The following is a 16,847-nucleotide window of genomic DNA, read 5'->3' as shown; positions in this document are numbered from 1 at the left end:
CTCCACATGTGTGGATGGGGAGCAGGGTAGCCTAGTGGTTAGAGCGGTGGACTAGTTCAAACCCCCGAGCTGACAAGGTACAAATCTGTCGTTTTGCCCCTGAACAGGCAGTTAACCCACTGTTCCTAGGCCGTCATTGAATAATTTGTTCTTAACTGACTTGCCTAGTTAAATAAAGGTAAAATGTAAAAAAATGTTAGATACTACTGCACTGTTGGAGCTAGGAACACATGCATTTTGCTACACCCACAATAACATATGCTAAATATGTGTATGTGATCAATACAATTTGATTTGATAGAATAAAACGTGTAAGATCTCCTAAACCTGTGTTTACCACAGACCTTATTTTGGCGTTTATCGAAAAACTCTATTCATTTTCCCCATAGGCTTTGCCCATGGTGGAGTTAGTACCTACAAAAAGGCACCATTACTATTGCTCTCTATGTGGGCAGCTGTCACGTTCTGACCTTTATTTCCTTTGTTTTATTTAGTATGGTCAGGGCGTGAGTTGGGGTGGGCAGTCTATGTGTGTTTTTCTATGTTGGGGCTGTGAGTTCAGCCTAGTATGGTTCTCAATCAGAGGCAGGTGTCTTTAGTTGTCTCTGATTGAGAATCATACTTAGGTAGGCTGGGTTTCATTTTTGAGTTGTGTGTGTTTGTTTTCCTTGTGTGTGTTTGTTGCCACGGTACTGTTTCGGTTTCGTTCATGTTCACGTTTATTGTTTTGTTTTTTCATTGTGTTCAGTTTATATCTTAAAATAAACGTTATGGACACTTCCCCCGCTGCGCATTGGTCCTCCGATCCTTCTCGCTTCTCCTCCTCAGAAGAGGAGGAGGAATGTTACAGAAACACCCACCAACAAAGGACCAAGCAGCGTGGTAAAGGGCAGCAGCAGCAGCAGCAAAGAACATAGGACTCCTGGACATGGGAGGAGATTCTGGACGGCAAAGGACCCTGGGCACATCCAGGGGAATATCTCCGCCCCACAGCAGAGCTGGAGGCAGCGAAGGCAGAGAGGCGCTGGTATGAGGAGGCAGCACGGCAGCGCGGCTGGAAGCCCGAGAGGCAGCCCCAAAAATGTATTGGGGGGTGGCACACGGAGTGAGGCGAAGCCAGGTAGGAGACCTGCACCAACTTCCCGTGCTTACCGGAGAGAGAAGGACCGGGCAGGCACCCTGTTAGGCGGTGGAGCGCACAGTTTCCCTAGTGCATGTGCATAGCCCGGTGCGGTACATTCCAGCTCCTCGTATCGGCCGGGCGAGAGTGGGCATCGAGCCAGGTGCCATGAAGCCGACTCTATGCATCTGGTATCCAGTGCGTCTCCTTGGGCCGGCGTACATGGCACCAGCCTTACGCATGGTGTCCCCGGTTCGCCAGCACAGCCCAGTGCGGGCTATTCCACCTCGCCGCACTGGCCTGGCTACGGGGAGCATTCAACCAGGTAAGGTTGGGCAGGCTCGGTGCTCAAGAGCTCCAGTGCGCCTGCACGGTCCAGTCTACCCAGTGCCACCTCCACGCACCAGCCCTTTGGTGGCAGTCCCCCGCACCAGGCTGTCTCTCCGTCTTCTGCCTACAGGTGTTCCCGCCTGTCCAGCGCCGCCAGAGCCTTCCTCCTCTCCAGCGCCGCCGGAGTCTCCCGTCCGTCCCGAGCCGCCGGAGTATCCCGTCCGTCCGGCGCTGCCGGAATCTCCCGTCCGTTCGGGACCCATTTCTAGGGTCTCCAGTCCGAGGTCGGCGGCGAGGGACGCCGTGTTTAAGAGGCCACGGAGGCGGACAATGAGGCGGAGAAAAACTGTGGTGAAGTGGGGTCCACATCCCGCGCCAGAGCCGCCACCGCGGACAGACGCCCACCCAGACCCTACCCTATAGGTTCAGGTTTTGCGTCCGGAGTCCGCACCTTTGGGGGGGAGGGGTACTGTCACGTTCTGACCTTTATTTCCTTTGTTTTGTCTTTATTTAGTATGGTCAGGGCGTGAGTTGGGGTGGGCAGTCTATGTGTGTTTTTCTATGTTGGGGCTTTGAGTTCAGCCTAGTATGGTTCTCAACTAGAGGCAGGTGTCGTTAGTTGTCTCTGATTGAGAATCATACTTAGGTAGGCTGGGTTTCATTTTTGAGTTGTGGGTGTTTGTTTTCCTTGTGTGTGTTTGTTGCCACGGTACTGTTTCGGTTTCGTTCATGTTCACGTTTAATTTTTTGTTTTTTCATAGTGTTCAGTTTATGTCTTAAAATAAACGTTATGGACACTTACCACGCTGCGCACTGGTCCTCCGATCCTTCTCGCTTCTCCTCCTCAGAAGAGGAGGAGGAATGCCGTTACAGCAGCCTTCATGGGTCCAATGGTTTAACCCGCATTGAGCCCACATCATGTCAATATTGGTATGTTTAGTGGGAAAAGATGGGCTAATTTCTGGCAAAGTGAGGGCTGCCCTCACCAGATATGGACTGCATTTACATTTTAGACATTTAGCAGGCGCTCTTATCCAGAGTGACTTACAGTTAGTAGATTCATCTTAAGATAGCTAGGTGGGACAAACACATATCACAGTCATAGTAAGTACATGTTTTCCTCAAGGTAGCTATCAGCAAGGTCAGAGCTAGCAAGGTGGAAAACAAAGTCAAGTGCGAGTGTTAGTTCACAAAAGTATGTTTTTGTAGGGGGGTGGGTGCTGTGGGATTATTTAAGACTCTTTGAAGAGGTAGGGTTTCAGATGTTTTCAGAAGATGGGCAGGGACTCTGCTGTCCTAGCTTCAGGGGGAAGCTGGTTCCACCATATTGTTGTGCTGCCTTCCCGTAGGGGTGGGAGGGCCAAGAGACCAGAGATGGCAGAATGGAATGCTTGGGTTGGAGTGCAGAGTTTGAGCACATCCTGAAGGTAGGGATGGGCAGTTCCTCCTGCTGCGCCGTAGGCAGGTACCATGGTCTTGTAGTGGATGCGAGCTTTGACTGAAAGACAGTGGAGTGTGGTGTGCGGAGGAGCGGGGTGACATGGTATGTTGTCGAGCATGATCCTGCAGGAGCGAGTCACTGCTTTGATGTTTGCAGAAAACAACAGAGTTGTGGAGTTGTCAACCATGATGGAGAGGTCTTGGAGTAGGCAGGCCTTCCCGGGGAGGAAGAGAAGCTCCATCTTGTCGAGGTTGAGCTTGAGGTGGTGGGCCGACATTCAAGCTGAGATATCTGCCTGGCACGCAGAGATGTGTGTCACCACCTGGGTGTCAGAAGGGGGGAAGGACAGAAGTAGTTGAGTGTCATCTGCATAACAATGATAGGAGAGACCATGTGAGGATATGATGGAGCAGAGTGACTTGGTGTATAGAGAGAAGAGGAGAGGGCCTAAAACCGAGCACTGGGGGACACCAGTAGTGAGAGTGTATAGTGCAGACAAGATCATCTCCCTGTCACCTGGTAGGAGCGGCCTGCCAGGTAGGATGCAATCCAAGAGTGTGCAGAGCCAGAGACGCCCAGCCCTGAGAGAGTGGAGAGGAGGATCTGATGGTTCACGGTGTAGAAGGCAGCAGATAGATCTAGGAGGATGAGAACAGAGGAGAGAGAGTCAGCTTTGGCAGTGCGGAAAGCCTCCGTGACACAGAGAAAAGCAGTCTTGGTCGAGTGACAGGTCTTGAAGCCTGACAGGTTAGGGTCAAGAAGATCTGAGAGAGCTTTTGAGAGAGCTTGGTCAGAGACAGCACGCTCAAATGTTTTGGAAAGAAAAGAAAGAAGGGATACCTGTCTGTAGTTTTTGACATCAGAGGAGTCGACTGTTGGTTTCTTGATGAGGGGAGCGACACGGGCAATTTTGAAGTCAGAGGGGATGTGGTCAAGGATGAGGGATTTGAGGAACGGTAGAAGGTCTCAAGAGATGGTCTGGAGAAGGGGAGGGGGATCACTCAGCCACAGAGCAGGAGGGGGGAGCCATTTGGGTAGAGGTTAAATGGCTGTTGGAGGAAAGGGACACAGAAAAAGAAACAAAGTAGTGATCAGAGACCTAAAGGGGGGTTGTAGTGAGGTTCGTAGACTAACAGCCTCTAGTAAAGATGACGTCAAGCGTATTACCTGCCTTGTGAGTGGAAAGGGACTGGGAAAGAGTGAGGTAAAAAGAGGCAAGAGAGTTGGAAAGAAACTAATCAGGCAGACGTCGGGAGGTTGAAGTTGCCAAGTATGAAAAGCGGTAAGCCATCATCAGGAAATTAGCTTATCAAGGTGTCAAGCTCATTGAGGAACTCTCTAAGGACACCTGGTGGGCGACAGATGACAACAAGTTTAAGCTCGAGTGGACAAGTGACAGTGACAGCATGGAATTCAAACGAGGATATAGACAGGTGAGAGAGGGAGAAAACAGAAAATTTCCACTTAGGAGGAATGAGTAGACCTGTGCCACCATCCAAGATGCTCTTGGACTATGAGAGAAAATATAGTCAGATTAAGAGGGAGCAGCTGGAGTAGCAGTGTTCTCTGGGGTGATCCATGTCTCCGTCAGGGCCACAAAGTCGAGGGACTGAAGGGCACCATATGCTCAGATTGGCAGTTCCAAACGCTGCCAAAGACCAGGAATTCCAAATGGGTTGTACGCGCAGGGTACACTATATCAGAAGGGGGTGAGAGCGTCTGTAAAGCCTACAGGGAGTGGAGTAAACAGGGATAGAAAATACACACATAGATTCCAAAGATACAAAAGAGCAAAGTGAGATCATCTGAAAAATAACTAGGTAAAATACTAAACTGAGAGAGTGGTGTGGAGCCTTGCTCTCTTTCCTTCCTCGAACAACTCTGCACAATCGTCTTTGTTTCAGCAATGGTCTTCGTTCTTCGCACAAAAAGCTTTTTGCACAAATTTGTTTACATCCCTTCTAGTGAGCATTTCTCATTTGCCAAGATAATCCATTGACATGCTGACTGCAGGCATGTCCACCAGAGCTATTGCCAGATAATTTCATGTTAATTTCTCTACCATAAGCCTCCTCCAACGTCGTTTTAGAGAATTTGGCAGTATGTCCAACCGGCCTCAGAACCGCAGACTAGTATGGCGTTGTGTGGGTGAGCAGTTGCTGATGTCAACGTTGTGAACAGAGTGCCCCATGTTGGCAGTGGGGTTTTGGTATGGGCAGGCATAAACTATGGAAAACGGGTACGATTGCATTTTATCGATGGCAATTTCAATGCACAGAGATACCGTGACGACATCCTGAGGCCCATTGTTGTGCAATTCATCTGCCGCCATCACCTCATGTTAAAGCATGAAAATGCACGGCCCCATGTCGCAAGGATCAGTACTCATGGAAGCTGAAAATGTCTCAGTTCTTCCATGGCCTGTCACTCATTGAGGATGTTTGGGATGCTCTGGATTGATGTGTAACGACAATCAACTGCCTGATCAACTCTATGCGAAGGTGATGTGTCACGCAGCATGAGAAAAATAGTGGCCACACCAGATACTGACTGGTTTTCTGATACACACCCCTACTTTTGGGGGGGTATCTGTGCCCAACACATGCATATCTGTATTCCCAGTCGTGATATCCATAGATTAGGGCCTTATTTCAATTGACTGATTTCCTTATATGAACTGTAAATCAGTAAAATCTTAGAAATTGTTGCATGTTACGTTTTATATTTTTGTTCAGTATAAGAGCAAATTGCTTTTCAAAGGTAAAGAGCACACCTCCCGGTACTAATTGCCTATGAGAGGAGAAACCATCCCCTCTCCAATACAGCCTCTGATTACCAAAACAATATCAGCGCAAATTGCCCTGCCCCTTACTCCTAGGACGCAGTTCACATACGCATGTTTGAAAACAAGCTCTTTCTGGAGGAATTTTCTAGAGAAATCCAATCGGGTTAACTTCATAAATTTCACTCCCTTCTCCTTTAAGAGGAGGCGCACATCATGGTGCCTCCTCATGCCAGCCTGTGCTGCTGACATGGAGGCCCACTCCCTTTAAATCCAAACACCAGTGAAAAGAGGGAAGGGGAAATGCAAAAGGGGGCGGAGGCAGGGGAAGGAAAAACGGGGAGTGGGAAGGGAGAGGGGGTTGGGAGAAACGGGGAGGGGTGTAGGCAACCGAAGAAGCTAGCACAGGGGTGTCAAACTCAAATACCCAGTGGGCCAAAATGTAAAACCTGAACAAAGTCACGGGCCAACATTTAACAAATTAACCTTTTAATATGGACCCAAACAAGTTTTGCTTTAACATTGAATATGGAACAAGCATTGCTTATTACCATACAATATATAATTTAATAGTGGAGACATGCAAAATCGAATTTCAAATGAAAAAACACATCAATGGCATTCATTTATTAAATAAATAAAATTTAAATAAAAATTGTATGCCTCTTTTCTATTTGCAGCCTTCTGATTTAAATACCAAAATAAACTTTTTCCCCTGGCTAATCATTTTACAAATAGAGATAATAAATCAATCAACCATTCAAGCCCATGCCTTGTAGCAAGAAAAAGTGCATAAAGAAAACGTTAATTATTGCACACTGGTCTAATCTGATGTGCCCAAGCCAGATACCTGGCATCTCTTCTTGGATGCTAGTTCATCAATGTCTGGGCTCAAGCTCTGAGCTGAAGAAATCCTCAGTATCGAGCGAAGACGTCTCCTGTGAGTTGTTTTGGTCATCTTCATTGAGGAGAAAAGTTGCTCGGATAGATAAGTGCTGCCGAACATGGAGAGCATCTGAGCAGCTTGGGTGCGGAGCTGAGGCATTGTGTCAGGGATGAACCGTGGAAACTGTGCGGCGCCCACAGCATCATACTTTGACTTCAGCGTGTCGTTGCACTGGAGTTCAATCAGCTCCATTTGGATGTTGGTTGGTGCATTTTCCACATCAACTGCGAAGGGATTACTAAGCAGTTCAAACTTGCATTTCTGGGCATCGAAGTCGGCAAATCGCCGGCTAAACTCAGCGGCGAGAACACTGAGTTTTTCAGCAAACTGTGCGCATGGGAACACGGCGGTAGAGATCTGCGCTTTTATGGATTGGCAGCAGGGAAAATGGCAAGGGTTTCCTTGCAGCATCTGATTCTCCCACAGGCACAGTTTAGTTTTGAAGGCCCTCACTGCAGCGTACATGTCTGTGATGATGCGCCCCCGCCCCTGAAGCTGCAGGCTCAGCGCATCGAGATGGCTCGAGATGTCACAGAGAAAGGCCAGCTCACACAGGAACTTTTGCTCCCGGAGCTCTGCTGTATCCTTCCCTTTGGTTTCCAGGAATTGACATATTTCCTCACGCAGCTCGAAACATCTGTTCAGTACTTTTCCTCTGCTTAGCCATCTCACCTCTGTATGATACTGCGTATTCCGAACCACACTCCTCCAGAAAATATTTAAACTGGCGGTGATTTAGACCTTTGGCTCTTATAAAGTTAACTACCTGTGTTACTGTGGTCATAACATGTTCCATCTTTAGGGATTTGGCACACAGTGCTTCCTGATGTATGATGCAGTGGTAAACAGTTAGCTCACTTGCACAGTTCTCTTCCCGCATCTTCTCCCGAACCATGCCCACCAGTCCACTCTTTTTACCGCACATCGCTGGCGCACCATCTGTCGTTAATCCAACGAGTTTATCCCACGGCAGCTTTATTTCAGTTACACATTTGGAAACCTCCTCAAAGATTTCCTTTCCTGTGGTTGTGCCATGCATTGATTTGAATCCTAATAGCTCCTCCGTAACACACAGATTTGAGTCCACTCCACGGATGAAGACTGACAGCTGAGCAGTATCAGATGCGTCGCAGCTCTCATCCACAGCGAGGGAGAACGCAACAAAATCTTTTCCCTTTTCCATCAGCTGGTCATACAGATTGGTGGCAAGATCACATGTGCGATCAGCTACTGTGTTCCTGCTCAGGCTCACGTTTGAAAATGCTTGTTTTTTCTCTGGGCATACGAGGTCACAAACCTTCATCATGCACTTTTTCATGAACTCTCCCTCATTAAAGGGCTGGGCTGATTTTGCGATCTCTGCTGCCACTATATAACTAGCCTTTACAGCAGCCTCGCTTTGTGATGTGGCTTTTTTAAACATATTCTGTTGTGAAACCAAACTTCTTTTCATCTCCTCTACTTTCTGGCTCCTTTGAGTCATGTCCAGGTCCTTGTATTTGTCATGGTGTTTCGTTTCATAGTGTCGTCTAATGTTGTACTCCTTACTTACAGCCACGTTGACTCCACAAACAAGACAAACAGGTTTGTCTTTTACATATGTAAACAGATATTCTGCCTCCCACTTGTCCAGAAAGCTCCTGTTTTCTGCCTTTCTTTTCGCCATTTTTGGGAAGGGTTAGCTCGCTGACAGTTGTAGCGTCTATGTTGCTATGACTACTGTCACAGAGGAGAGAGCGTTTCTGGGTCCTGTCCTGATTGGCGCGCGAAAACAGCAGAGCATTATGGGATTCGTAGTATTAGTGGTGAATGCGCTGTATAATACCGGCGGGCCAGCTCTAGTAGTAATTTGGTATTGTCTCGCGGGCCAAATATAATTACCCCGCGGGCCAAATTTGGCCCACGGGCCAGAGTTTGACACCCATGAGCTAGCAGGATCAGCTAGGCTATGTTAACAGGGCCATCCAGCACCACGTGACACACAACAAACTATCTAGCGCAGCACCAAACTAATCTTATCGACAATGGGAAGGGACACTAGGAGGGGAATTTCGAATATCCACAAAGGGGAAAGACAAAAGCACACCACAAACCAAATAAAGGCTAGGACGCCACACCAGCAGGTCAGGCTAAGCTAACCAGCTAGCAGACCTGCCAGCCAAGAGGCCTCACAACAAAAACAAACAAAACACACAAACCAAAAGGAGGGACAAACTAGGGGTTAAAACTAGTGAAACAATATGGTTGGGGTAAAGGGGAATGAGGGGACAACAAAAACACTGACCAACTATACCTGCCAAACTTAAGGGACGAGAAAGCTAGCAAGCCTCACCAGCAGGCCAGGCTACGCTAACCAGCTAGCTAGCAGGCCAGCCAGCAAAAAGGTCCCTCAGTTGACAACACAAAACAACAAGAAACTGAAACAATGGGCAATTTGTGGGATAAACTAAGGGTACAAGATGGGTGGGGTCAAATGGGGATAACGAAAGACTATCAAACAATGCCTGTCACGCCTAAGGGGCCAGGAGGCTAGCAGGCCAAGCCAAGTTAAAGTTAGCAGGCCGGCAAGCCTGAAAGCCACCCCAGCTAGCGGACAACACAAAACTGAAGACAGTGGGAGGAGCTAAGGGAAGACTATAGGATACACTGGGGGAGGGGAGATGTAAAACAGGAGAAGCAAAAGGAAAAACAAAAATTGAATTAATAAAGAAAAAGGACAAGAGGGCCTTAACTTAACTCCGCCACCAAAACCACCACCTAATCCAGGACCAAAGAAAACAATGGTGAAACAGAACAAGAGTAATACATTTAACAAAAATAACTTGGAACACAATTTCCTGGGCACCCTCCGGCTTATGATCGTCTCTCTGATCAAATGCAGCAACTGTTAAAGAAACTACACTTGATCTTAGCCAAAAGGCAGAGAAGCTAACTTACTTCATACTGGACACAGACTTCATAATTGGCAGTGTACAATATATCTTTTTTTAAACATTACACAACAGAACACTTAAACTGGAATGATACTCTCAGTAACGGTTGCACAAGAGGGAACGTGTGACCATAGAACTACACCCATGTATCCCTGTCCTTTGCTTTCATCAAGCCCACCAAAGCCAAGGGACATGCTACTGAGGGGCTATTTTAGGCTCACAGTCTGACAAGTTCAGAGTCTACCTCGGCTGACTGCCAGTGCAAATGTTTGGCTTATCACAAACCTGGGCCTCTTTGAACTTCACCAGGCTGCTGATAAATTACTGGATCAATATTGACATGTGGCCCATAAATCTGCCAAACACACTCTGCCTATTTCATAATTTTGTGTGACAAAATGGTGCTAGTTAGTTAGGATGGTGCTAGTTAGTGAGAACCAATGTAATGCTGAGAGGGAGGTGGCATGTTTGGGAGACAAAGAAACATTTCTGAATAGAGCAATTCGCTATGGAGACATTCAATTATTTGAATCTGCTCTCTTGTGAAATGCGCCTTTGCTCTTGTGAAATGCGCCCAGTTTGCCCAGTGTGGGCAGCCCAAAGGTGCTTTATTCTGTAGCTAGAGGATTCCTGATATCTCCAGGCCCTCCCCCAAGGCTTCAATTTTAGTTTTACCTGTGCCAGCTTCCTGAGGGAGTTCTGGGGTAAACTCCAGAACACCCTGAACACCCAGGGGTCCCTGACAGTAATGTTTGAGGTGACCAAGCTGATGGATAATAGTATTAAAACCGTTATTATTCGTATATACAAAGAAATTGTAGAACCGGAGGACGTTGCAGTGTGGCTGGGCAGGTACTGCAATGTGAGGGGGCCCCTGGTCCAGGTGAAGGATCCCAATGGGATCTGGACAGGGGCCTGGAGGGTCACTGTCCAGCAGAGGGAGGATCTCGGGGGCTATGGTGGTTGAAAGCCATCCCATCCACCATAGTCCTCGGAGAGAACAGGGGCCATGTTCACTACCAGGACCAGCCCAAGCTGTGCCGTAAGTGTGATGAACATGGCCACCTAGCAGACGCCTGCGACAAGGTGGTCTGCGTGAAGTGCCGGGAGGTGGGCCAACGCTACGAGGAATGCACGAACGGAAGGTCATGCAACCTCTGTGGCGAGCGGTCCCACCTCATCTGCGGCTGTGGAAGAAGTGGGAGGAGAGGAAAAAACCCTCCCCACCCCAATCCCCCTGACCCAGACTGCTGTGACCCCTAAAGGAGAAAGGGCCGAGAAAGACGGCTCCGGAGAGTTTGAGCGAGAGCTCCCCAAGTGGGTCAAACAGCATGGGGACGGTGTCAGGAGATACAGGAGACGGGGGGGAGATTCTGGAGGAACACCTTCCCCACGAAAAAGAAATGCTGAGGAGCTCTCCGACCCCTGAACAGGGTGAGGAAAAAAAGGGCAAGTTGGAATGGGAGAGCTCCCAGGGGGAGGAAGAATCTAGAACATTCCCCCCCAACCAAATCTCCTTTTTAAGTCCTGTTTTAACCTCCTCTCCCTGCCATCCCCTTTACCCCGGAGGGAGAGAGAAAGTACCCGGAAAGTAACCCCTTTTAACTGTTCACAATGCCTTCTTTTCTTTTAGCACTGTTTTTACTCACTCCTTACAACTATTAATGTAAGGAGTGTTAAAACAGAGACACAGGCACAGTTGGTTATATCCTTTTTTTAGAAAGGTTTAACTCAGATGTGTTTTTATTACAGGAGTGCGGTCTACCCTTTTTGTCCTCTTACAGTAAATGGCAGGATAAGTGGCAGCACGGGCCCTCCAGTTGGAGTGGTTCCAATTTTAACAAAAAATGACGGTGTTGCCATTTTAATCAAGACCCCACAGGTGGTGGTGAGGGGGAGCACGGTGGTGGTTGGTGGGTGTTCTTTTTTAGCCAATTGCACTTTTATGAAGAGGGAATTTAATGTGCTAAATGTGTATGGTTTTAACGATAAACATGACCAGTGCGCAGTTTTAGAAGACCTGCAGTCCCACATGCTAGGGAGGGATCCTCTAGTTGTGGGTGGGGATTTTAACTGTGTTTTAAGTAGAGCAGATAGGAGAGGGGCGGAGAGGATTTGAAGGTAGATAGGTCAAGTGTTTTATTGCAAGGGTTGTGCAGGGATTTTAAACTGACTGACTGTTTTAAAACCCTGCATCCAAGAGAGGAGGGCTTCATCTGGACCAGTGGTGACGGCACCAGAGCCTCTCGCATTGACTATCTGTTTACCCGGGACTGTCCCCCAACTGATGCTAGAATAACCCCTGCTTTCTTCTCAGATCACGTAATGCTGACGTGCACCTTTTCACTAACTTCGGGTGTGGGAAGAGGGCCCTGGAAACTGAACTGCTACCCTTTAGAAAATGATAGAGTAGTTAGTCAGTACAGGAAGCAGTTCAGCCAGTGACAGACGCTATAGGACTTCTTTGACACACGAGCACAGTGGTGGAAATGGTGAAGGGTAGGACGAGGACCTTCTTTAGAGAGATAGGAAAGAAGAAAAGTAAGGAACCATGGTGGGACTGCAGAGGCGACTGGAAAGGTATTTTAATCTAGGTCAACAGGGCTTTGATTTTTTTAACCATGAAATTAAAGTAAAAAGGGAAATGGCATTTTAGGAGAACAGAAAAGTAAGGGGGTTATTTTAAGAAGTAAGGAAAGGGAATTAGAAGAAGGGAAGTTTTAAAGAAAATAGTAAGGGTAGGACAATGACCGGTTTAAAAAACATACATGTTGTTTTAAAAAAACATATACAGAAGGAATAAAATAAGTTGTTGAGGATTTTTATGGGGAACTGTTTGGAGTAAAAGATGTGTGTGAGGAAACCAGGGGGATGTTTTAACATATATTGACAGTACCTTACCCAACACAGACGACCTAACAAAAGACCTGACGATGACAGAAATTGACAAAGGACTGAGACATTTTAAGAGGGGTAAGTCACCGGAGGAGGACGGCCTCCCTTTGGAGTTTTACCTGACTTTCTGGGATGTTGTAGCCGACGAACTTCTGACTGTTTTTATGTACTTTGAAAAACATGACAGACTAACGGACAGGTTTAGAGTAGGTATCATGACACCTTTATATAAGAAAAACGACAGGACAGACCTTAGAAACAGGAGACCGATTACCCTTTTAAATTTTGATTGTAAACTTTTTACTAAGGATTTAACACTCAGAATGTCTTCTGTTTTAGGGGAAGTGATCCACCCGGACCAAACCTGTGCCATTCCCGGAAGGAAGATCACAGACAGCCTGGTACTGATCAGAGATGCCATCTGTTATGCGAGAGACAGAAACATGCGGCTTGTAGTCCTAAATTTAGATTTCGAAAAAGCTTTTGATCAGATCTCGCACCAGTACCTCTTCAAGGTACTGCAAAAATGTGCTTCCCGGACAGGTTCTTAGCTTTGGTGAGACTGCTGAACGGGGATATCACCAGCAAAATCCAATGGCATTTGTCAAAAGCAGTGGGAGTACACTGCGGCGTCTGTCAGGACTGTTCGTTATCTCCTCTTCTGTTTATGGCCTGCATCAAACCACTGGCACAGGTCTTGCAAAGGGACCAACGGATCAGTGGGGTGGGTATCCCGGGGAGTGGGGGGATGACCGCCAAGTGCATTTTTTACATGGACAACTTCAACATTTTATGCACCAACCTTTTATCTGTCGACAGGACCCTGAACAGGACTGACTGGTATGGACGAGACAAGACAGAAGCCCAATTCTTCGGACCGTGGGCAGACCCAGATTTGACCAGACTACCAATGACAGTTAAAATGACTGACGTAAGGGTACTGGGGGTAAAGTTTGACAGGAAGGGAGGAGGAAGTGGCAACTGGAGTGGGATCCTGGCGACTGTGCGACAGAGACTGGGTTTTTGGGGACTTCAACAGCTGACTTATGAGGGCAACGTTTTAATCATTAAAGCTGTGATTTTACCTGTGTTTTTATTAATCAGTTCTGTTTTTATCCCCCCACGAACAACTCTTTTAGGTTTGGAGAAGATGCTTTTTTACTTCCTGTGGGGAAGCAAGTGGGAGAGGCTGAGGAGGGAGGTGGTCAAGAGGCCCAGGTCCAAGGGGGGGAAAGGCTTGCCTGACCTCTACTTGTTCCTGGGCAGCCACTACACAGCGCTACATCTCACTCTTGCTACCTCCAACAACAAGACCCAGGCCCTCGCGCCGTTCTGGCTGGGATCTTACCTCCGGACTTTGAGGCTGATCCCAGTCTACCTGCAAGACCCGGTCTCTTTCCTGCTCTCCACACACTATGTCCAGCTCTAGAAGTTTTTAAGACATTTTAAACTGGAAAAAGAGTCAGTTACGGTTTTAACTAAACACCGCTCTCTTCTCTCTCTTGTGCAGGAGCGGGAACCAGTGTGTCCAGTGCGCAGGCTTGCTACAGGTGAGCCCACAATGGTTTGGCACAACGTGGCCCATCCTGCTCTGCTGAATCGGCACCGGGACCTGTCCTAGATGGCCGCCCACGAGATCCTCCCGGTCAGGGCCATTATGCACTCCCGGGGCATGGCGAGGACATCCGCGTGCCCCCGACCAGGCTGCGGCCAAGATGAGTCGTGAGGCACTTGATCTGGGAGTGCAGAGCCACCAGGGACCTGTGGAAGGAGGCAAGCCCCCTGATCTCCCCATATCTGCCAGCAGGGGAGGACCTAACGCCCCAGCTCGTGCTGTATGGGGTGGGCCGAAGGCCTAATCCACCAAAGGCCTTCACTAAGCTCTGGCCCACCCTCACATGTCTTGTCCTTCCTCAACCTGCTGGTAGCAGAACAAGTAGAGACCACCCCCCAGAAGAAGGGGGGCCTCGACCCCAGACAAAAGGCCCCCCACTACACAAATGGCCGATTTTTTAATGGAATTATCTACATAGGCATACAGAGGCCCATTATCAGCAACCATCACTCCTGTGTTCCAATGTCATGTTGTGTTAGCTAATCCAAGTTTATAATTTTAAAAGGCTAATTGATCATTAGAAAACCATTTTTTATTGATGTAAGTAGAGCTAAAAACTGTTGTGCTGATTTACAGAAGCAATAAAACTGCCCTTCTTTAGAGTAGTTTAGTATCTGGAGCATCAGCATTTGTGGGTTTGATAACAGGCTCAAAATGGCCAGAAACAAACGACTTCCTTCTGAAACTCGTCAGTCTGTTCTTGTTTTGAGAAAAGAAGGCTATTCCATGCGAGAAATTGCCAAGAAACTGAATATCTCGTACACCGCTGTGTACTACTTCCTTCACAGAACAGCACAAACTGGCACTAACCAGAATAGAAAGAGGAGTGGGAGGCCCCGGTGCACAACTAAGCAAGAGGACAAGTACATTAGAGTGTCTAGTTTGAGAAACAGACGCCTCACAAGTCCTCAACTGGCAGCTTCCTTAAATAGTACCCGCAAAACACCAGTCTCAATGTCAACAGTGAAGAGGTGACCCCGGGATGCTGGCCTTCTAGGCAGAGTTGTAAAGACAAAGCCATGTCTTAGACTGGCCAATAAAAATAACATATTAAGATGGGCAAAAGAACACAGACACTGGGCAGAGGAACTCTGCCTAGAAGGCCAGCATCCCGGAGTCGCCTCTTCACTGTTGACGTTGAGACTGGTGTTTTGCGGGTACTATTTAATAAAGCTGTCAGTTGAGGACTTGTGCGGCGTCTCACAACACACCTACAGTCTGTGTAAGGGCTATTTGACCAAGAAGGAGAGTGATGGAGTGCTTCATCAGATGACCTGGCCACCACAATCAACCCAATTGAGATGGTTTGGGATGATTGGGACCGCAGAGTGAACGAGAAGCAGCCAACAAGTGCTCAGCATATGTGGGAAATCTTTCAAGCTTGTTGGAAAAGCATTCCAGGTGAAGCTGGGAGTGTGCAAAGCTGTCATCAAGGCAAAGGGTGGCTACTTTGAAGAATCTAAAATATTTGTTTAAAATGTTTTTGGTTACTACATGATTCCATAAATGTTTTTTCATAGTTTTGATGTCTTCACTATTATTCTACAATGTAGAAAAATGTCAAAATAAAGAAAACGCTTGATGTGTCTAAACTTTTGACGGGTACCGTATATATATACTACATGGTCAGAAGTATTTGGATACCTGCTCGTCAAACATCTCATTCCAAAATCATGTGCATTAATATAGAGTTGGTCCCCTCTTTGCTGCTATAACAGCCTACACGATTTTGGGAATGCTTTCCCCTAGATGTTGGAACATTGCTGAGGGGACTTGCTTCCATTCAGCCACAAGGTCGGGCAGTCGGTCTTCCAATTCAGTCGGCCTGCCAGTCAAGTCCTTCCACACCAATCACGACAAACCATTGCTGTATGGACCTCGGGAGCTTTGTAATGAGGAAACAGGAAGCGTTAAGATTTCCCTTCACTGGAACTAAAGGGGCCTAGCCCGAACCATGAAAAACAGCCCCAGGCCATAATTCTTCCTCCACCAAACTTTACAGTTGGCACTATGCATTCGAGCAGGTGGCGTTCTCCTTGAATCTGCCAAACCCAGATTTGTCTGTCTGACTGCCAGATAGTGATGCGTGGTTCATCACGCCAGAGAACGTGTTTTCACTGCTCTAGAGTCCAATGGCGACGAGCTTTACACCACTCCAGCCAACGCTTGGCATTGTGCATAGTTATCTTAGGCTTGTGTGCGGCTGCTCGGCCATGGAAACCCATTTCCCGAGGCTCCTGACGAACAGTTATTGTGCTGATATTGCTTCCAGTGGCAGTTTGCTGCAACTGAGGACAGACGATTTTTACGCGCTACGAGCTTCAGCACTCATCAGTTCTGTTCTGTGAGCTTGTGTGGCCTACCACTTCCCATCTGAGCCGTTGTTGCTCCTAGATGTTTCCACTTCACAATAACAGCACTTACAGGGTAGCTCTAGCAGGGCAGAAATGTGACGAACAGACTTGTTGGAAAGGTGGCATCCTGATGTGTCACGTTGAACGTCACTGTTCTTCATTACGGGTCATTCTAATGCCAATGTTCTATGGAGATTGCATGGCTGTGTGCTCAATTTGATACACCTGCCAGCAACAGGTGTGGCTGAAATAGTCAAATCCACTCATTTGAAGGGGTGTCCACATAGTTTTGTATATATATATTCTATATACCCATTAATTCTTGAAGAACATAGTGGAGCTTAGTTCAACTGTCGTAACCCATTAGAACCCAAAATATATGCTTGTTTTACTCCAATATTTGTAAACAAAGTAAATGTAAACAAACAATA

General features: G+C 47.4%; 1 long non-coding RNA gene across 1 annotated transcript; it reads left to right on the top strand.

Moving 5' to 3' along the window:
• The first annotated feature begins 11,635 nt into the window (after positions 1-11,635).
• LOC110523784 (uncharacterized) lies at positions 11,636-14,839 on the top strand. Its single transcript, XR_002473487.3, has 3 exons — positions 11,636-11,874; positions 12,787-13,171; positions 13,267-14,839. It is a non-coding gene; the product is annotated as an uncharacterized LOC110523784 (long non-coding RNA).
• The last annotated feature ends 2,008 nt before the right edge of the window (positions 14,840-16,847 follow it).

This window comes from Oncorhynchus mykiss, chromosome 5 (assembly GCF_057628025.1).
Source record: "Oncorhynchus mykiss isolate SJ-2025 chromosome 5, ASM5762802v1, whole genome shotgun sequence".
Classification (NCBI taxonomy): Eukaryota; Metazoa; Chordata; class Actinopteri; order Salmoniformes; family Salmonidae; genus Oncorhynchus; species Oncorhynchus mykiss.
This window is presented reverse-complemented; position numbering and strand designations above follow the sequence as displayed.